This window comes from Nipponia nippon, unplaced genomic scaffold, assembly GCF_047370975.1.
Source record: "Nipponia nippon isolate SJK-2023a ecotype South Korea unplaced genomic scaffold, ASM4737097v1 scaffold_3, whole genome shotgun sequence".
Lineage (NCBI taxonomy): Eukaryota > Metazoa > Chordata > Aves > Pelecaniformes > Threskiornithidae > Nipponia > Nipponia nippon.
The window spans coordinates 104,635,595-104,657,348 of NW_028262347.1; the positions used below are offsets into that span (position 1 = coordinate 104,635,595).

General features: G+C 43.1%; 1 long non-coding RNA gene across 1 annotated transcript in view; it reads left to right on the forward strand.

The window, feature by feature from the left end:
• The first annotated feature begins 1,232 nt into the window (after positions 1-1,232).
• Positions 1,233-21,754, forward strand: part of LOC148054815 (uncharacterized) — a 109,955-nt gene continuing 89,433 nt past the window's right edge. The window contains exon 1 of the long non-coding RNA XR_015707002.1: positions 1,233-1,371. This is a non-coding gene — a long non-coding RNA (uncharacterized LOC148054815). The remainder of the gene's footprint in view (positions 1,372-21,754) is intronic.

Consider the following 21,754-nt stretch of genomic DNA (forward strand, 5'->3'; position numbering starts at 1 on the left):
ACACTTTGAAATCTGCTACTGAAAAGTGTATTAAAAAGCTACACGCTTCTTATATAATTATGTAGCTTTTCTTTAACGTATCCAACTACTTCATCTCAGGCAGACTGAAAAGAGGAAGCATACTCAGCTAGGATAATGTACCTGCCTGCAGAGCATTCTGATTAAATTATACACCATAAAATTATACTTGAGTAAATCATGTAATAAAAATAATAATATTAAAAAAAAGGATGCTGCCTTCAGGAGTTCCCTCAAGAGCTCCAGGCAATTTGTGTCTGATGGCTGTTATTTCTGATATCTGGAAAATATTCCCTGGATGTGTGTTCAGTTCCTTGCCTTCTTTTGATGCCCTGCTCTTGGAGGGTTCTGCTTTTCAGATTTGACTGGCAGAGAGAAGAAGAAGTAAAACGAGTTTGAAAAATTAGGGTTAGGAGACAAATTCGTTCTGAGCAGCGGTGAACAAAAGTTGCAGTATCTGAGAGCAGGCATGGCCTTCAAAGAAATGTTTAGTAGTTTCAGTCAGGTTTCCGTAGGCACATACTAGTAAAACCACTGTAACAAGCATACGCTGGAGGGTGAATGTTGTTAAATAGAACTTGCCATCTTCTAGTTTGGGCTGTACAGAAATTACCCTCTTCATACAGCACGGTCTGGTTAACCAGAAGGATAAGTTCACTCCCTTTCTTATTTTACTGTACTACTGATTGCTTCCCGTGGAATCGATTAGTCCTGCAGTTTGAGAGAAGTGCACTCATTTCCTTGAGGTAGCCCAGTGATTTTGCTTGTTGTCCAAGACCGAGAGTCCTTGACCCCGGTTTTTGGGCGGCAGCAGGCGGACTGACGCGCGGGAGAAGGGTGGCAGCGCCGGGAAGGTGCCGAGGGCGGCTGCTGAAGAGCAGCGCAGCCGCTGAGCACTAGGGGCCACTCTGAGGCCGCGGCAGGAGCCTCGCAACTCGGCGGCGTCCCGGCGGAGAGGGCGAGGAGCGTTAGCTCCCGGAAAGCCCCGTGCGGGAGGGAGCCCGGCCGCGCTCCTTGCACACCCCTCCAATGACGCTACCAGAACAAATAGCAAAAAGGTGAATCAGGGGCCACCGGTAGTGGATTCAGCCCCCACGTGAGTCAGGGCCAACAGCAGGTGCTTCAGATGGGAACTAAACCTCCAGAGTTAGCAAATATAATCTCCCAGCTTCAATGGCTTTGTGCACAGGTGTCCTCACTTCTGACCTATTAGCCAGATGGGCTCAGAAGGAAGGAGGACGAGCAAGGTGAAAGGGCAGTTATAGCTCACTGGATGGGATTTCATGAGAGTTTAAGGATGATCTGAAGACCTGTGGCTCTTAGAGCATTTCTGCTGGTACAGTCCCTCTGCAGGTAGGTCTATAAAAGTCTGTGATCAATAGAAATGTGGTTAACAATCCCCTCCTTCACCATTCCCATACATGTCCTAAACATTGCAGCATTGTACTGAGAACCAGACATCAAAACTGTCTATAATCTGAGTAAACTAATGATGGGCATGAGTCACAAACCTCAGCATGGGGTTTGTGTAGCTCAGAAGTTGCAGGAGTATCTGAAGAAAGGTTTGGCTTGTTGTCAAGATAAAGGCTAGTTGTGGAGTTTGGATTCAGATCAAGGCTGAAATGTGAACTAAATTTTTGATGGGGCAGCATCTTTTCTGGGAAGTGAGTCTGCTTTACTGAACAATTTGAAAGTGAATGCTTTGAAAGTGAACACTTTCTGTGAATGACCCAGACTATACATCTTTTAAAAAATACTCTCTGTTCATACAATGTAATGTTAGCAACGTGAACATGTTGCTTCAAAGTACTGAAGAAGCTTCCTGAATAGGGGTGATGAAAGCAGAGAAAGATACATATGTTTATATGGAAGGGTTTACCAATGTAACCTCAGAGTTGTGAGTTAACTGTGTGGCTTGTAGTACTCAGCCTTCAAGATGAATACACGTCAGTCTGGAGGAAGCAGGAAGGGATAAATCCTGGTAAAAATCCTAGTCATTGATGCGTATTATTTCTCTTCAATTACTTGGTATTCCTACATAATCAGGAAGAGTGTGCAATGCATTGCTAAGTGAGTTATGTTGGTCTCAAATAGCAGGCTTATAGAGAAAATAAGATCTTCGCTGCTATTAGCTACAGGAGTCTTTCAGGCAGGAATGGTAGAGGTACATGTCTCACAGCTGAGTTTTTTGGAGTGCTAACTTCCCAGGGACATTAGCATTGCTTTGGTGGCCTTGTCTTGTGCAGCCCTCCTGTGTGAACTGTGATTGGATTCAGCCTTGTTATGGTGGAGGTGTGTGTGGGGAATTTGACCTCAACAGAGTTAAGTACTCAGAAAGAATTGCTCTTGACAAAGTGCACATATAATGCCTTGTCCGGCTGTTTTGTTCTCTTTACCAATTGGTCTGTACAAAGAACAAATATGTGTTACAGTAAATATCTGTTTGACTTAGCTCAAATGGTAGAGGATTGTATTTTTGGTGCTGAAGTTCCTGTATTTGCTCCTTGCTGACCAGTTTAAACATCTGCTACGTGGGGGTCATAAACCTTACTAGTGAAATGTAGCCAGCACGGGCTAGAAATTTTGTGGCACTTCAGTAGCCTGGCAAAATGGTTTCTAGTAAAAAGTAACAGAAAGAAATATTCTGTCTCTCCTGCCACCGCCTACCTTCTGGAAAAATTACCTTCTAGCAGAGTGATTGTTCAGTAATGTATAGAAAGCTCATATGTATTTTTCTGTCTGTCTGTGAATACGTGAAGGTGTATTGTCCTATAGTTGTCTAACCCCACTAAGTAATCCATCTGGGGTTCACTAGGTGTGTGAACTAGAGCCTGGGTACTTATCTAAGGCAGGATGTTGGGTCAGTTTCTGTTTTCCCTAACTTGAATTTAAATGCAAGAAGTGACTACTTTGAAGTAGAGCATTCTCAGGTATTAAGGAAGGAGTTTGGTCTTTCATATTTAAATTACACTGCCATCGCACGCATACTCTTTTATCCATGAAGCCACCCAAGTCCTAACCTGGAATTTCAAGGTTTTCTGTCGGCAACATCCATCTTCTGTGGCCCTCCTCATATTAGCATTGATCTACAGGGGAAATAGAGAACACGGCTGTGTTATTATATACCCAGCTGCAATTTCTGTTCTAGTGATTGAGTGTACATACAGAATTTTTGAAACATGGCCATTCTAACTTATTTTGTCTTCCTGTCAATAGCGTGGCACTTGTCCAAATTATGGATCGATATCAGCTGATCTTTTTATGTTAAACTGTAATGAAGTTGCCTCTCTTATTGGAGATGTGATCTTGCTTCAGGCAATGCTTTTAACTGAGAACTTTTGGAAAGGAAATGGGGGAGAGGGGAAACAGAAGTGGAGGAAAGACATGGGGAGGAATGAGCAAAAGCCAATGGGGAGAATAGCAGCAGAAAAAGAAAGAGGTAGGAATGGAGGAAGAGGGACTGGGTTCTGAAGAGAACTGGCTCGTTAGGATTTGTACTAGCATGGGTAAGAACTGTTGGCCTCTACTCTGTTGTTCAAAGTACTGTCAAAAAGCCAGTGGTAGACACTGGGAGTGAAAGCCTGGCTCTCTTGAAATCTCAGGCAATGTTACCTTTAAATTCTATTTGTGGTTGCCTCACTGTTTCATACAGTTTGTGAAACCAAATAATTTAAAGAACAGAGGAAAAATGGGATGAGGCAAGGAGTGGGAATGAGAAATGTAAAAGGGGATATTAGATCAGCCATTCTTTCCCTTGCAGGGAAGCACTACAGGATCATCTCTACAGTGACTTCTCCAGGTCTTTATCTAGCTCTGAAGAGTTTCAGGATATCTGTGTTGTGCACTAGCTGTAGCACAGAATAGGTGAATGCCTATCATTTCATAGTGCTGCCCCTGCTTTTACTTTAATCTTATTTCACTTTCTTGGACAAAATGTAGAGGGGAACTTTAGTAATCCCATTTCTAGGGTAAAAGGTTTGTGGAAGAAAGAGATGGTGTGTCAGGCTTTTAGAAGAAGAGTCTGGGGGGACTATGTTAACTTTATTTTATTGTGAAAAACAGCAAAGAGGGCAACTTGGTGGGTATGGAACTGATAGTCAATGGTTGACGTTAACACACACTTTCCTTTCTAGGAGCAAAATGATGCTGATATTTGGTCTTTTTTGTGAGGCGTTTAAGTTGGTTTCTTTTGTGGCCTCTTCCACAACTGTCTCTGAGCCACTCTGTTGCATCTTAGTTTGGGTTGCTATGGATATGTGCAAGCTGGAGAACCCAGAAATGCTTCAGAGTCCAAGTGTGCCTGTCTTTGTCCCGTATGGGATGGGAGGGGTATGCCTGAACATGCACCAGTTTATACACCAGTTCCCCCTGGCGTCTCTACAGAGGCAGGTAGGCACACCAATAGGGAGGGAGCTGTGGGACACACTAGCCTGGTCGCTGAGCTGGCTGACAGGAGGATGGGGAGCCTGGGGGGCATTGCAGCAAGGACCTCTTGCTCAGAGTAAATGCAGCCAGTCTTGCATTCTAGCTCTCCTCTACAGAGTACGTGGAGTTCCCTGGAGGGATTCTTCCACTAAATCTACATTGGTGTGTAGTCCCAACCAGCAGAGCTTTGCTTTTATATAATTGTATGTAAAAGATTGTTAGTTTCTTATGTAGTTTATACTTTCCTTTCCTCTTGTTTTGATCTCTTTCAGCCCTACAAAGCAGGATAGGATAAATAGCAAAACACATCTATACAGGTATATATCACTTTTTATCTGCAAGGGTCTCCTCTAATTCCTTTTCCTGTCATTATCTCACCATTCTCCCTTAGAAGGATATTTCACTGCTGTTTTGTCTTGGCACTTCCACAATTTGCTTGGTGAACTATATGAAAGTACTATTAGAAGAAAAATTCTGAACCGCCTTACCCCACAGTGCATAGACATGAACAGAGTCTGCAATAAAAAGAGGGAATCTCTTTATGAAAGTAGTTCTCAAACTGGAGTTATCCAAGAGCTCTGCTTAATTAAGGGTATTTTGTAGGAGGCCTAAGCTTTTTTGCTCTTATATGATGCTCGCATTCAGCCTGTTCTTCATTCTCTTCCTCTTTTTTCATATTACATTTTACCACAGTTTTTGCTGTCATTCTTCCTGACACCGCCCCCCGACTGTACCGGTTTATAGCTCTTTCTGGATCAGGAAGCTGTGTACGTATATCTTTCTAAATGTTATTATTACTCTTATTTACTTCATGGTAGCATCTAGAACGACCCATACAAGCACAGAGTGTTGGATTTGAGAAGCATATGACAAGATCTTCATAAGACTTGAAAATGTTTGGGTAGGGCAGATAGATAGAAAAACTGAGATAAGTAAGGGATATTGAGAAACAAAGCAAATGGTTTGTTTACGGTCAGACAAGTGTAGCTGAGTTTGGAATTGAATTTATATTGCACAGTCTCATATGGATACCTTTAATCCCAAAGATATGCTTTCCTTCTTGGAACCTTAAGCAAAGAATACCTAAACAAGACTATATCTAAATATCTCAAGACACTTTCCTGTTTTTTAGGGCCTTGGTAAGTGAGGGCAGTGTTGTTATTCTAGTTCGGCAGGTGAAGTACTGAGACACAAAGACAATAATGTAAATCTGCATTTTAAGTTCTTGCTCAATCATTCCATCTTAGACAAAAAATTCTTTGTTCTACATCATCTATTTTATTTCTGAACTGTTTCATAAACAGAATACATGTCAGCTTGGATGATTTATGTGCAGACTGTTGAATAAAGATGGATTGTGAAACTGGAAAGAAGTAAACTCAGTTGTAGTCTAACTTTACTCATAGTAAAAGAGTTACACCACCAATAAATTTGCCCCACTACTCTGGAAATCAGAAGTCAGGCTTAATGGCAGATGTAAATACAAGAAGGGCAGTCATGACTGTGGGAGCGTTGTATGGGAGAATTGTGTGCGTTACAAAGGAACAAAAATGATAGAATTGTAGTTCAGGGTCTTGTCTGTCTTCTGTTAGCAAACAGGTTACCATAATTGGTTTAAACCCATTTCTGGTAAAATTAAATTGATTCCAGTGGATTTATACCAGGGATTAATTTATTCTCCAGTTTTCATTGTTTTTCAAGCTCAGAAGGACTGTTAGCTTGTATACTGTGGCCTGCTGCATACCACAGGCTGTAGAATTTCACCCAGTTGTTCAGGATCAAACCTAGTAACTGGTGCATTTTGAAAAAAGGCATCTTTCTGCTCTGAAAAGTCTCAAGAAATGGAGGAAGTGCTGTTGGAAGCTTGGTCCGGTGATCAATCGTTCTTTTTCTTGAACAAGGCTGAGACTTTGGTTCTGTTCCTAATTCTGTGGCAGTCAAACTTCCTCTCTGTGCCTTAATTTCCCTGCCTATAGCTTGGAGATAGAATATTTAATCTCATCTGGAAGTAAACTTAAAATTCACAGCAGAAGACTGATAAATGTGAATAAAATATCACTCTCTGATTGTAGTCAGCTCTCTCCTCTATCCTTTTTGTTCTTCTGCGTTTCTCATTTTGCTTTTCCCATCCATAGGTCTCTGATATTTTCACTGAAGGCAGTAAATGATGTGCTGACCTTCTACTGTCTTCTGATTGTATCTACTAAAATTTTATCTATGTTTTCTTAAAGGAAAATACAAATTAAAACAATTTTAGAGAAAATTGCATCTATTCGAATAGAGAAAATACCAAGTTAGCCTTTCATTTGTTCATATTACAGCACTTCAAGAACATGTTTTGTTGCTGTTATTTATGTAGCTGTGTAATGAGACAGGAGGTTCGTAAGGTTTTTTGTTCCATGTTACATTTCGGCTTTCTTTTAGTAATTACTGTAGCAAATCTGTCTGCCAAGGATCTCATAGCTGTGTCACTTAGCTTTTGGGACAATGATGGCAATGTTGAAGTTGGAATTCAGATTTTGTGTCTCAAAACCCATGGTTTCAAGCGCCCAGAGACAATGGTACATAGGGCTTGTGTTATGTTTCTATCCAGGAGAGCCTGTGGCCTGCAACCCAGGGACTTGGTTCTGGATTATCTCCTGTTTCAAGCTGGGCATTTGTAGCTCTTGATGCCAGTATAAAAGAGAACTGACTTACGTTTTCCTTGTTGATAAGTTTTAGGAATAGGGACTGACAGCTGGAGGCTCTGTAAAGAAAGGACCTGTAACCAAATGGTCCCATGGGATATAGGCACTTCGTTAGAGTTCAATATTATAGTGACAGGTACCTTAGAAGTAAGATCTAAAGATCAGATTATAGGGCAAATGGAAGCCCCAGTTTCCAAGTGTGATTTGCTGTCAGTAATGGTGTCGTGGGCATGAGTGTCTTGAGCAATACATGCATCACTGACAGGAAAGGCTCAGGAAGGCAGTGCAGCCTCTCTGCTTCTTATCTTGGTTTGGCATTTTATTAGATGCTAGGATCAGTTTAGTCCCTGTTGTTTCCACAAACAATATGAGGCTCTTGCCTGCAGACTGCTTTACGAAGGGTTGGCCCCTCTCAAGCCCCACCACCAACGGCTTTGTAGTTGCTCTTGCTCCCCTGTTATTTGCCAGCCAAGAGATACCACACGATCACTGTCGTCTTTGCCTCTGTAGGTCTTAGAGATTGATAACGGTTGCTATTTTCCCCATACCTTCTTGGTGCTTTTCCAGTTCCCTCTTCTGCTGGTACTCCTAGATCCCCCTCTCCTGTTCCTGATGGTTTGGAAGGCTTGGTCCTGGGGGCTTGTCCTGCCCCTCCAGCGTTCACCTTGCCTGGTGCTGCCTTGTTGCAGCCTTGGTCCCCGGGGGCTTGTGTGTTCTGCCTCTCCAGCGTTTGCCTTGCCTGGTGCAGCATTCAAGCGACACCTTAATAAAAAGCTTTCCTCCCTTATCTCCTCTCTGCTGCTGTGTCACTGGGCTGGGGATCGGGTTCCCCTCTCTTTCACACGCACACCTGGTCATAAAACACTGGGTTTGTTTTTAACCTCAAACCAGGGAGCTTTAATTAAAGAGACAGTGACCTCTTTTATGAGTTTGCTCGCATAGGGTTTCAGGGCTATTGTCACATACAGCTCACATAACAGTGCACCATTGCACAAAGCTCCATTTACACATCCTTCCTCAGCTTTTTTCCTCTCCTCTTTTTGTTTTCCAAACGCAGAAGGAGGTTGTTTTCTTGTTTACCCCTAGGCAAAGTTGTCTCTCATGTTAGTAGCCTATGGCTAACAGTCTCTTTGAAGAGAACCTACCTTTCTTACTAACAACACATAGATGTCATTAGGCTTGGAGAAATGTTGTTCTCTAATCTATGCAGGAAATCATCTTCCTCTCCCTAAATTTGCTGGATATGAATGACTAGTTAAAAAGGATCTCGCCCTCTGCTCCATTGTCCTTAGCTAGTTCTCATAGCTGTAAGATGGAATTTTTGTGTTTCTTATGACAAATACTTCTTAGTATTCATTGTTTTATTTACCTGTATTCATTAATTTTCAGGTGTAATAAGCAGTCAATAGCAACAAATAGAATTTTTTTTATATACACTCAAGAATGATATGCGCAGGGACAGGCAGTAAAACTTCTCCACAGTTTTACACAGAATAGTTTACACGTAATTTACAGAAAAATGTTCACAAATACACACACATGTATCCCCATGCACATGTATTCAAAGATACACAAACAGAAAGACAGACAGGAGCACGTATGCAGACCAGAACTTAAATTTGAGGTATGCAGGCTTCTAAAAAAGGCACTCGTGCACAGAAAAGACACAGCTGGGGCACAGAGACAAGCAACCACATAATTGGTGGAATACAGAAGTGCACATGGGGGATATATACACACAGAGCAAGAAAAATACCTGTGGAAGAGTGCAGGTGTCCCCAGAGAACAGCCTGTACATAGACCTTCAGAAGCAGGTACAAGGATAAGTCTGCAGGAAAACATATATGTAGAAATTTACATATGCCAAATAACTCGAAGTCATATATCAGTTACTGTGGGCACATAACAGCATGTTCAGGTGCTGGAATTTTCACTGAATTGCACAATGTCTTTGCTTTCAATGGCATTGCTTTCAGTAAAAGCTCACTAATATGAAAAAAATTACATGGTTTAGCTGTGAAGATTGTAGATATGACAACACATGCACTTATGCATACAGATACGTAGATATATATTGATGCAAATCCAGATACTTCTTGTTTGTTGGTTGTTTTTTTTTTTTTACTTAATATATTAATACAGATTTGCCTAGACACAAATATACCACACACACAGACCCTTAGACACACACAGATATACCCACGTCTATGTTCATTGAGAGAGACTCACTCAATATCTGTGTATGTGTGTGTTGGGAGAGGGTCATAACCTCCTCCATTCTTCTCCTGAAGGGGTTTGGATAATGAAGGGAAAAGAAATGAGGCCTGGGGCTAATTTGTAGTGGCATTTCCTGGCCTCTCTTCTGCCAATGAAGCTCCGTTTCATCTTTAGCCTTATCAATTCTGCAGTCATGTGGCTTTCCGCTTGGACGCCTCTGTCTCTTCACCCTCCTCCCCAATCTCCGATGCTAATGGAAACTTCGTTAATGCCATTAATCTGCTGACCGGGACAAGTCAAAAACATATCCACACAATCCGAGCCAGGGCTGCAAGTGTCCTGGGGCTGCCAAACAGAGGCACCCCCTGTGTTCATTGCATTCCTGAAAGAACTTCATATTGATTTCTTTCTTTCTTTCCTTCTCTGCTTTCTTCCTTGACGACAGTGCATCCTTCAGAACGGGCACCAAGTAGATGGCCTTTTCTTCCTGATCCCTCATAACGATATTTCTGCAAGAATCCTCTCCCTGCCCCTTTCCCTAGTTGCAGTGCTCGTGCCTTGTTTCAGTGTTCCCTCATGGCAGCATTTTTTTTCTTATGCTGTCTTTCATGACAGACTTGTTACTGCTATTTTTCCTCTTGCCTAGTAGAATTTCATAACTAACCAAATGTTGTGAGAACCTGCCTGAACTGGGCTAAAATAAAAAGCATTCTACTCCACCTGGATATTAGCTGACGGGATACAGGCAAGTGTTTCATTATCCAACCGCTGTTGTTTATTGATTGTGCCGTTGCCACCAGTTCAGTACTTGAAGGGCTGTGCTGTGGGGTGCCCTGTCCTCTGAAACGTTCTGAGCTCCCCTAAATCACTTTTGGGACGTGAGGACATATCATTGCTTTGCATTTTACTAGTATGCTGGGTTTTGTAATGTTTCACCATTGCCTTCTATCACAATTGAGTATCATTTTTCAGTAACATACCATTCTCTTAGCTATGACTTCAACTTTCCCTGCCAGTGCAGCACACCTGCAGAAACTTGCGGCTCTGAGCGATGACTCACTGTCTCCTTATGCCATAGTATTGTCCAGTGGCTGAGCATGTGGAAGTTCCACATGTCAGGATTACGCTGGCTGAGGTCTCACTGAGAAGAGAAAATAGACTCTGTTTGATACTTGTTTTAGGAGAAATTTTCCATGATAATCAGAGTTCGTAGCTGGCTCTTGAGAATGTCATGATGTTGAGTGATCTGTATTTGATCCAGGAATCCTTGTATACATAAATGAAATAGTGACAGTGGAGGAGGAAAAGACAGCTAGGAAAGGCATGCCGTCAGAGTTGTGACATACGGATATGTTTAGAAAAAAAGCATCAAATTGATGAAAACAAGGAGAGAAGTTGGCAGTTCAGCATGAGCTTTGATGATGTCAGGCTAAATCTGGAATGATATGGGCCATGACAGAAGTCTGAGCCTTAGTTGCCACCTTCGCACAGACATCACAGTAAAAAGGGATTGTTTTACAAGGAGAGAAGACAAAGAAGCTTCAAGTTCTTCAGTCCTGGTGGGGGTTGAAGTCAAAAGTTCATCCTCATGTAGTTTTGGGTACAGAGAATGCATGTCGCTTCCCACCAGCCAGGAGATGCTCCACTGAACAGAGCATCTTCCTCCTCCAGCCAGTTGTGGGATAAGACATACTTTTTCATCTCCAGGGAAGATGAATGCATTGCACTGTCTGATATAGAAGGATTGGTACCATGCTTGTTTTTTGGGCATCACTGAATGAGAGGGGAGAGGAAAAAAGGAAGAGAGCATGTGACACCTTGGTATAAAAGAAAAAAGGCAGCTGGGATACTCAGTGCCCCAAAATTCCTAGTTAGATGAGTGGGACAGGATCTGTAAACCTAAGACCAGTACCTGCTGGGGCACTTTCAGAGCCCCAGTGAAAGCAGAGAACTAAAATCAAATACTTGTAGCCTTAGCAAGTGTCAGGGCAGTTAACAACAGCTCATACAAGAACACTCATTTTGGTTCAGCTGTTAAGTTTGCCTTCTCTTCTTCATATCCTGTGACTGGCGATTTGAAATGGAAAAGTGCTCATGGTGAAGAGAAGTCTAGTGCCCTGGGACATGCTGGTAGGAGATTTTTAGCATCTTTTTACTGCCTTAAGGAAGCTACCAGTACCTAAGCGAAATTCTTGTCTGGCATAGCACAGCAATAATACACAGCCTGTGATGCTGCAGTGGTTATTGTGCTAATCCTGGAGTCTCTGCCACGTGCATGGAGGGAACGATTGTGCCACACCGCCCTGTAGTAGGTCCGTTACTAGGAAAAAGATCAAGGGGGTGAGTAGTTTGTGTGTACCAGGCTGCTTCATTCCAGGGGGTACCTTAATATAGCAGCAGAAGCACCAGGCAACTAAGCCCTATCCTAGATATTACATTGTCCTGTCCAGTGACCTTGGCAAGTCATTTCATCTCTTTCTTTGTCTAGACTTTTCCTGTTTAGTCCACTCATATCACAAACTTCTTGAGTAAGAAGTGTTTCTTCCAGCAAGGGAGATGGTCCTTATCTTGACTAAAGTCTCTCAATACTACAGTAATATAACAACCTATGCCTCCATATGGCAGGAATTATTCATTAGACTGAGAAGTAAAAGGTGGTTTCAGTTTCTGATTGGCGCCAAGAAATAAATTAATTCAGCAAAGCCTGCATTAGCTACCTTGGGTACTGGGAGCATCCCAGCTGTGGCAGCATAGAGCCTATCGAGGTTAAATTTGGATCATGTCATGATGCAGCCTTCATGCTGGGAAAGAATTTTAAAATGCCAGTGCTGTATGTCTTATGACCATTCCTATTTGAATGCCACTGCTATGCACAAAACTTCTGCTGCCCACTGCTTGGTATGCTCTGATCCATCTTTTGCTCAGTCTTTTCTAACTGCTAGCCTCATAAGAGCTGTCATACTGCTTTGCACATTCTGCCCAGCTTCCATTTTGCCATGGAAAATGTTCCAAAAGAGGTGGTAAATGCAGTTTTTCAGTGAAACAGTATTTTGTTGCAGTCATGATGCTCTAAAGATACAGAGTAGGTAAAGTTTATAGGTTGAAATGATGTCAATATATCCATTGGTCTGAAAAAACAGGCTTTTTTTCTACCTTGTCCCGTTTTCTTTATTACAAGATTTTTTTACTTTTTTTTTAAATGAAGTCTGTGGGGTGGTAGTCAGGCAGGGTAGCTTTTGCTTCTGGTTCTGTTACAAATGTACGTTTTGATCATGAGAAGACATACTCTGTCTTTGCATTACCCAAATGTAAAGTGAGGAAGACAACAATTCCTTCTCGCATTCTTTTCTGTCTTGTCTAATGTAGACTTGCCCAGCGCGGTGTCCCTTTCTAGTCAGCGAGCCGCAGCCTGGGTTGATGAGCTGCTCTTGTCTCTGTTAGGTTTTTTTGTGCAGGCTGCGTGGACCTCTGGGTTTAGATCCAAAGGCTGGAAACCCACCCATATTCAAACATCTCTTTAGCTTATATTTTAACGGCATATGCGTAGTACTTGGTGCGTTGTGATGTTGGTATGCTGCTGTATCACTGAGGGATAAACAAAACATAGTATTGTAGCGCTCTCTCCTTTCTGTCTACATTTATAGTGCTACTATCTTTGCTTTCCTCTTATTATAAATTTGATTTCTTTCTACTGATAAGTGTCCTGTGAGTAATCCTTAAGCTTTCCTGGGGGGAAAAAACAACATTTTGATGAGTACAGCTGTTTCTGGTGGTAACTGCAGCAAAGAGCTGAAGGCTTTGTTGCTCTAAATTTAACAATGGTGGAACAAAATCTAGGGAGTGGCCTTGCCTGGAGACATTGCCTACCAGTTCATGGCAAGTGAAAATTGATGTGACTCATCGCAAAATGTAGTACTTTTTTTGATGCAGAGAGTTAGAAATTCCCACAAACACAAATGAATCTATGTTTTAAAATCCTTGCAGTCAGCAGGGGAAGAAACTTGTTCCTTGCTTTAATGAAAGCACAATAAAAAGTAATACTTGCAGAGTTTATTTAATTCAAAGATGCCAGGCTCATTTGAAAACTGATGATAGAATATGATTCCACCTCGAATTAGTACGTAAGAATCATGTTTACTACTTTCAAAATACAGTCACTTCTAAGATGGGATGTTGGAGATGTTTAACTTAAAAAATCCCCACAAATCATGGGGGGCAAATTAGGACAGGAAAAATAGAAATGAAGGAATAAAACAGAGGGAAAGAGTCGTCATCATCCTTACAAACCTTGCCAAAAAGAAGTCTTGTAAAGTCTTGCAACAAAAATGTTGCAAGAACCTCTGGTTTACAGTCTTAGTGGAAAGTCTTTTAAGTCCTGCAGCATGGTGCCTCCTACCACCGACTGGAGACACCAGCTCACTGCTTTAGCGACACTGCTGTACGCAGCACAGCTCTTTGGAGGACTACGAAGCAGTCAGCCAGCCAGTCTTACTTTGCTTATGAGAACTGACAGGATGACAGCACAAATGACTCCAAACTATTCTGCTTGGCCTGTAGGTGTTTAAATGGGGGCAAAATCCTGCTCTCTGTTTCCCCAGAAGGTAATAGGTAAATGCCATTGACTTGAAAGGGAACAGGTTTATGCTCTGTTTTTGCATTAGGTGCAAGGAAGTGGTGGTCCTTGTTTCTAAGAATTTGCAAAAGCTGTTTAGCTTCATGTAAGAAAGCTGACCAAATCGCGTACTGAGTGCTTAAAACTGCAGTAGAAATCTTTAACCTGAAAAGCCTATAGTCCAAACTGTTGGTTTTGAATCTGATTCATGAAGCCATGGTAGGCAAGCTGCACCTACTCCTTGGTATCCCCTTCAACTGCAACGTTTACCAGCTCATCAGTTCTTGTGTCTGTGCTGGAATGTAAGAATAAAGTTTGAGAGTTATCAGTCTATTAGTCCAAATTCTTGGGAACTCCTAATTTAAACAGGCAATGGAGGTGGTGTTAAATGAGTTTTACGGAGTGTATAAATGTCCTGGTTAGATCACAATTCATGGTTGATTTTTTTCTGCCTCACATATGAACTCATCTATTCACCGAAACTTCAACTGATATCCTCTTCAGGGGCATATGTCTTTTGTGGGTGGGCCTGAAGAGAATTTATGAAAAGAAATGTTTCTTTGCAGTACTAAAAGAAGAGCTGTAAGAGAAGCTGGAGGTTGGCACTGTGGCAACTGCTGCTCTAGGATACTGTTCTGGGCTTTGGTGCTAACGAACAAACACGCTTTTCTTTTCTTTTTTTTCTTGTTGCTCCTTATACCACAGCTGAGGGGATGGCACCTTGTCTATTCTGCTAAACTCCATCTAGCTTGAGTTGCTGAAAGACACTGTGGTTTGTAGTTTGGTTGCCTATATGAAGTAAATGTGCTGGTCTCAGCCAATTTCCTCAGACAGCCCTATGAGTGACAATAATGGTAATCTAGTTGTTTATTTCAGGTTCTTCTGAAGTGGGGTCGTGAAGGAGGGCTTGTCCTATTGCTGCTCTTATTATATGATCTCTTTAAAGGACAGAGGAGAATCAGGGCTTGGGGTAAAGTCCTAAGACTGACCTCGATATCCAGAGCTCCAGCCTGACCTTAAATCCGCACAGGGAAGTTACCAGACACTTTTGTGATGTGAGTCTGGGCTCCACTTTTCATCTGACAGAGCAGCAGTTTAGGAATCAGCACTCTGTTTGCCCTACTTACCCCAGTATTAGCTTCTAACACAGGAAAGCTGTTGGCACAGACACCAGACTGTCACTTTTGTGCCTGAGGGAGGAAAGAGAGGAGTCCTCACCCCATCTTCCTTTTCAGACAGTCTCCAGGAGTTTTGGAAGGAGCTTTTTACAAGCCCTCTTCTATTGTTGGCCAGGAGACAAAGGATGGAGGAGCTGGATTTAAGCATAATGACGTGAGCTCCTCCATGCAGAAAAACCCAGCTGAGAGACCCCCCCTGCTCCACACACACACAAAAAAAGGAAGAAAGGGGGAGAAAATCTTTGAAAATAACTAATTAAAGTTGTTTTAGCCTCTCTCTCTCCCCTCCAAGGGCGCCTAATCTCACAGGGGGCAGAGGGGGAGAGAGGCAAGAGGAACAATGAGAACCATCCCCCCCTTCTCAACACCCCACCTCCTGGTCTCTGAGGTTTTAAAACAAGAGGCCACTTTAAGTTAATGAGCTATCAGCTGACTGGGAGAAGTCTCTAATGAAGCCTGATGTTCACACATTCCCCAGCTTGCTGAATAGGCCTCTGCCAACCCCATAACTGTCAGAAAGTTTCATTCATAAAATCCACATGCTGGGGGTGGCGGTGGTGGGGGCAGGGAGGGAGCTGGGTGGAGATGGAAGCGGTGGAGTGTGGGGTGGAGGTCTCCATATGGAGCAGTCAGCCCCAGAGGCCAAATAGGAACATGCATGGCTGGGACTGGCAGGCTGGCGGATCCCAGGGACCCAACTCCATTCTCCATTGTCTGGCTAGTAATTAGGAAGATCCTCCAAATGGTTCTGGAGGACATTGAAGTCTGTGGGGATAATTAGTGAAGATTTGGGGGACGTTCCAGCTGTTATGTCACCAGCTTTGCTAGGGCCACAGGGGCAGGTGATGGTGGGATGAAGCCTAGGAGTCATTCTGGGGCTTTGCTGTGTGGGCCATGCTTTGCTGAGCCTCATGTCTCCTGGCAGGACTTTAGGAGCCATGTTTGTGGGGGAAGGAGAGTGGGAACATGGGGAAAATTCTGGAGGAAAAGGTATAACACTGGAGGTGGAAGGAAGAGTCATGTTTACTTTAACATAAATAAACTTGGTGGTGGTGATGTGTGCTGGAGCTAATTCTCCTTGGATAGGGCACATGCTTTTGGCAACAGCAAAGAGGATGTAGATACAGGGTCAAAAACTGTTTTCCTCCAAGGGCTGGACTATGATTTGAGCAGTGAATCAGCACTGTAATCAAAGACCAGTGTATTCTTGTGGCCTGCGAGTTCTGACATGAGATGCTTCCAGGTATTTCCTGAAGTTCTGAGCAGCAATGTCAAGCCTAGGTTTCTTCTGGGAGTTGTTGGATCTAATGGCCTGAGCGCAGGAATAAGAGCACTGGACCTCTCTCTCTCTCTCTTTGAAACTTGCTTCTCTGGTGTATTTGTTTAATCAGTTACAAAAAAATAAGGCTACACAACTCAAGGCAGGAAATGTACTGAAGATGATGGGCCCCCTTTTGACCCTTTCCCAATCCCCAAGTCAGTGTGCTGCAGCAGGACCAGGGCATAATTGTTAAGTGTCACTTAAATTTCAGTTGTGCCAAAAGGCACAGTTAAATGAGAGACAGTCTCTGCCTTGGGGAGCTTACAGTGTAAATACACGATTCAGACTGAGTCGAAAAAAACACTTAAGAGTCTCATTCAAAAACCACTGAAATAATAGTAGGATGTCTGTTAACTCTGATCAGCTTTGAAACATGATCATCTGCCTGCTATTACACAGGGTGTCTGAATCCAGGGCTCTGAAGTCAAATCCTATCCAGGACATAACTACAAGGTGAATTTTGTTCATTCATTTCTTGTATATACTATAAAGAGAAAGGGATGGGATTTTGCAAACTATATTGAGAAATTAGAGGTGAATGTTTTTGACACACAAGACAGTGTGTGCAGGGGGCAGGGATGGCATTAAGAGCATTGGATTCTGTGAAAAAGATGAATGTGTTGGGAAAGCAGCTGTCTTCAGAGGTTTCTATACACTGGAGTACTAAAATGAGTCAGTGCCATAATATTTCATTCAATACAACCTCTGGCTTCCCATCTATTTTGTCCTATCATTGAAATTTCACTAGAGTAGCATGGGGAACTATGTGGTTCTCTGCATATGGCAGAGGCAGTGCTGGAGAGGCCATAACTGGGATTTGACAGCAAACTGCAAAGGCTGTGGTGTGGTTGAAGAATTGGAAAATATCTTTTCTCTAACTGGGATTTTAATTTTCCCTTCCTTAAACTTGGTAGCTCAGTTACTGAGTTTTGTTGCATTATAACATCACCGGAACACTTCACCATCTTTATTTGCTGCTATTCCCATTTCAGAGATGCGGAAATGAAACACAAAGTTTAGGGGCAGAACCCACAAAAGAGCTTAGACCTTGCACTGCTTGGTTTCCAGGCAGCTTGTTTGCAGTGAAATTCAGACACCTGAGTTAAATATGAGCACATGTAGGTGTAAGGAGGCAGTACATGGGAATGGGGAGCTGTGTAAGCTAGTGGGTCAGAAGTGCTGAGGAGCAGGGTGGGATGAGTAGTCTGGCAGTTAAGCACTTGCCTCTTGCCCGGAGAGAGAGGTAGCTGTCTTTACGTGAGGTTCATAGCTGTGAATATCTCCTTGTTTAGGTCTGCTCTCCCTGTATGAATACAGGACTCAAAGCTGGATGCAGGCCATAAATGCTAGGCTGTTGAATTTTTCCGTGGTGAGGCTTCTTAAGTTGCTTCTGATGAAGATCTTCCACTTTTTATAAATAATCAAATATTCTGGACGAGAAAGTGGTGGCCTTGCACTGTAGGCCAAAGGCTATAGAAGTTGCTGGGCTGAAAGAAGGGCAAACGCACAGAAGAGGAGAAATCTCTGACGAATAGCTAGCTGTTTGCACAGTATATAGCAGATAAGGGACTGCACATTTGGTCATCTTGCCTCTTCCATGTGCTGAGTAAGGACCATGAAAGCATGTTCAGTTCTACCCACATCTCACTGAACACCAGTTCACATGCGTCTTGAGTTGGGCCTAAAGCTATTTTTGTTGTTGTGGTGCCGTTAATTGGATTAGATGCTGACTGGTTCTCCAGCTTGGCTTTTCTCCTGCTCTGGCTTTTCTTGCTCTGGTTCAGGAATGCAGCACTAAGAAGATCTACCTCAGGTGAAGTCTGGATAGTCTCTACTTGTTTTGGCTTTGATTATTTTATTTGTTATTTAGGTCTCTGTCACTATTTCTTATCATTAGTACTTCTTTGGTGTCTGGTGTACAAATTGCTGCCAGAGAAGAGGCAAATTCAATATTATTAGATCTCTGCTCATGCCAACTTTTTCCCCTTCAGCACTGGCTTGCCTCTTGGTAGTACCATTGCTCACCCCTGGCGTTCCCTTGCCCTTTATTAATAGTCTCTTCCCCCCTCAGCACTGCATTGCTCTTGCTGGTATTAAGTTTTTCTGGCAAATCCCATAACAATTTTGTAGAGTGCTGGTTTTCTGTCACTGCTGCTTATATTTATTTAGCAGCTGGAGGATGGCTGGGCTCTCTGTGGTTGAAGGGCCCTCCTGCATGCTTTAGACTCACTTGGATGCTCTCAGCCTGATCTAAGGGCTCTCCAGCAAGGAGCCACCAACATGCCTCTCAGCAAGTTAGGGAAACATCTGCTGAAGTGTTTGTTCCAATCAGGTCAGAGACTTGCTCACAAATTGGTAAAGGAGGAGGGGAGAAAATGGACAGTGAACAGGTCCAGGAACAGGATAAGCTCCGCATCTTGTGCTGCATCATGGGTTGTGCTTCCTCTGTACATGGGCCGAGAGAGACCACTTGCTTTACCAGCCTCTCATGTGAGCACTCAACCGACACAAGAGGCTCTGCTCCTTTCCCCTTGGGGGGATGCTGGAGGCAAGAGCTCTCAAGGGCTAAAGAAAACAAAACAATGTTTGCTTAGCTGGAGAGCAGAGTGTGCCCTGCGTAAACTGTACCAGGGCCTAAAAGTGCTTCAGAAATGAAGTGCCTCTGCGATTGGCTCCACCAGATAAATGTAAGGCAGGATGATGCCACTTCCACAGCTGATGGGGTGTCCCATTGACTCATTTAAGGGTCAGATTTTGGCTACTCGGGGCCTCAGCTCCATAAAAAATGACACGAAGGACAAAGTTTTCCCAAGGAAGAAGAGTTTCTCCCATGGTTCTGCCAGTCCTGCACCTTGTGGACAGCCAAGGAAAGGTTAACCTGTGAGTCCCACTCACAGAACAAGGGCTCTACTTGTGGGAAGGAGAAAAACAAAGAGGGAGTTCTGAGAGCTCTCCATTGGCACGATACAGCAGCCCATGGATGAGGGAGGGTGCAGATACATCCTTTGCTCCCAGTGGCCAGATTCAAAGGTTTGGAGGAGTGAAAGGTACTTGCCGAATCGTGGGATGTGTTTCAGGTGGGACAGAGAATAATCCAGTTTCTGTGGCCCCTCAGTGTGTTACAGATTTTTTTTCTCTCTGGACTTGACCCAGGAAGAATACAGGTCCTATTTCTAGTTCTAGGTATCCTTGGTTCAGGCACAGGTGTGCAGGCCAAGCTGGCACATTTCCAATGTGGTTATTGAAGATGTAGTACCCAGCCTTGCATGTATTTTGTACTCTGCAGAAACCAAAATGATGAAAATACAATGTTCCTAGTACAGTAGGATCAAAAGACTGCTTCTTGCTACATACAGACCTCCTGTAGCTTTTGTTTCTGTGACTGGATGACTGACTGCAATTTATCATCTATGTACAGAGAAGTGTCTCATCATACACAGGTGGATTTCACTTCCAGCATACAGCTCACTGCAGCAGTCAGTTCCCAGTCCTCTTTCCCCTCTATAGGCATCTTGGTGATGCTCTGGATTTCTAGGAGTACCTTATTTCTCATAATTATTTTTTTTCAGGTGACTTTGAAATGTATCCATGCTGGCTGTTGATTATTGGCATCCTGAGTTATTAGTGGTTCTTATAGAAATGGGGATATCGGACTAAGTCATTCTCTGTTCGTGGTCTCCTTCCTCCATGATGGTAGGCCTGATACTACAGTAGAAGCTCAGTTCTGTCGTGTAGGAAAGCACATTATCGCACCTCAGTGTTAAATCAATCATCTGATATTTCCAGCAATTCAATTTGCTGGGCGGGGGATGTCATAAAAATGATTAGGCTGAAAAAAACCCCAAACCTCTTTTCTATCCAAGCCTCTTTTTGTGTGTGTGTGTGTGTGTATTTTTGAAGCCTGCAGTGGATTTTCTGGACTCATGACATGAGTTTTTATTATGTGGTGCATTAGAGCCCTTGTGAAAAATAAAACATGTGATGTGGAAAGTCTCTAGTAAAGAGTGACTGAGGAAAAGGAAAACAAAACCCTTCAGTCTAACGAAAGAACAGTCTGTGTGAAAGTAGCTTGGTATTTAATTGGAAATTGCAGTCAGTCTGCAGATGAACAGCCTTGCTGGCATCTGCAGGTGGGTGTTTTGCTTATGCTTTACAGTTCTCCTTCCTGCTTGTGCTTGTGAATGTGTTCTGCCTGTCAGCTCAGAGATGCGGAGATGGCTGCGATTTGTGGCTGTTCTTATTCCAGAAGTATCAGCAGTTCCCAATATCACATAAATGAGTGTTGTAAAAGTGTGTTAGTAAGAAACAGAACCTGCAAAAATAGCTTACAGTCCAAATGGTTGTGACAGCCCTAGTTTTAAAGATGAAGAGAGCCTTTAGAGGTCATTAGATCAGGTGATGTGACCAAGATCACACGGGGCCTTTTGCATTCTAAATTATATCTGGGACTCCTACCTCACAGGTTCAGAGCTCACGAGGGCATTTTCATAGAGAATTTTTAGGAGAGGCACTGACATACATTCATTCAAGGTAAACGTGATCTGCCATCTTGGGCCCAACCCCAGATTTGCTTTCATCAAGTCTAATTATGATAATGGTTCATTTAACCTCTCTGCCTTCCCCTAACTTCTGCTTTAAAGCAAAGGCACTGGCTGAGAAACCTTGGACTGCACAGTTCCATTTTTAGCTCTGTCTGACTCATTTAATGATTTGGTCAGGTTAGTTTGTCCTTGACTCAGTTTCCCCACTGTCAAAATGGGACTAATAACACTGTCCTGCTTTTTGAGGAAGGGTTATGAAGATAAATTAGTTTTGGCTGGAGAAGAGTCCTGCAGGGCTAGCAGAATTAGAAGGAGACAAGCGCGCTCTCTGTTGCAAGTATTATCTATCACTTATGTTTCTCACAGCCCTCCTTGACTTTTACTGACTGTGTATTCTTTCTCCTCTTGCAAATCACTGATGTGTATATTGATCAGCAATATCCCTTGCACAGACTACAGGGCCATTTCTCCATCAACTTCTTTGCCCTCTCAGAGGCAGATGGTTTTACAGTTGTGAGAGTGAAATCCTGGCCCCACCAGTGCCAACAAAGCCAGGATCTCATCCCAGGTTTTCCACCACACGAGCGCTTCCTCTTCTGTACAAAGGCTGGCTGTGGGGTGACTACTGCTGTTTTTTCCTAGGGCTCCTCTAAGGAAGAAAAATCCCCTCCAAAAAATGCCGAGATGGTTTCAGAGGCAGACAAACTGATGAGGAGTGAAGGGATGGTTGGAGAGGGAAAAGCCAGCCCCACAAC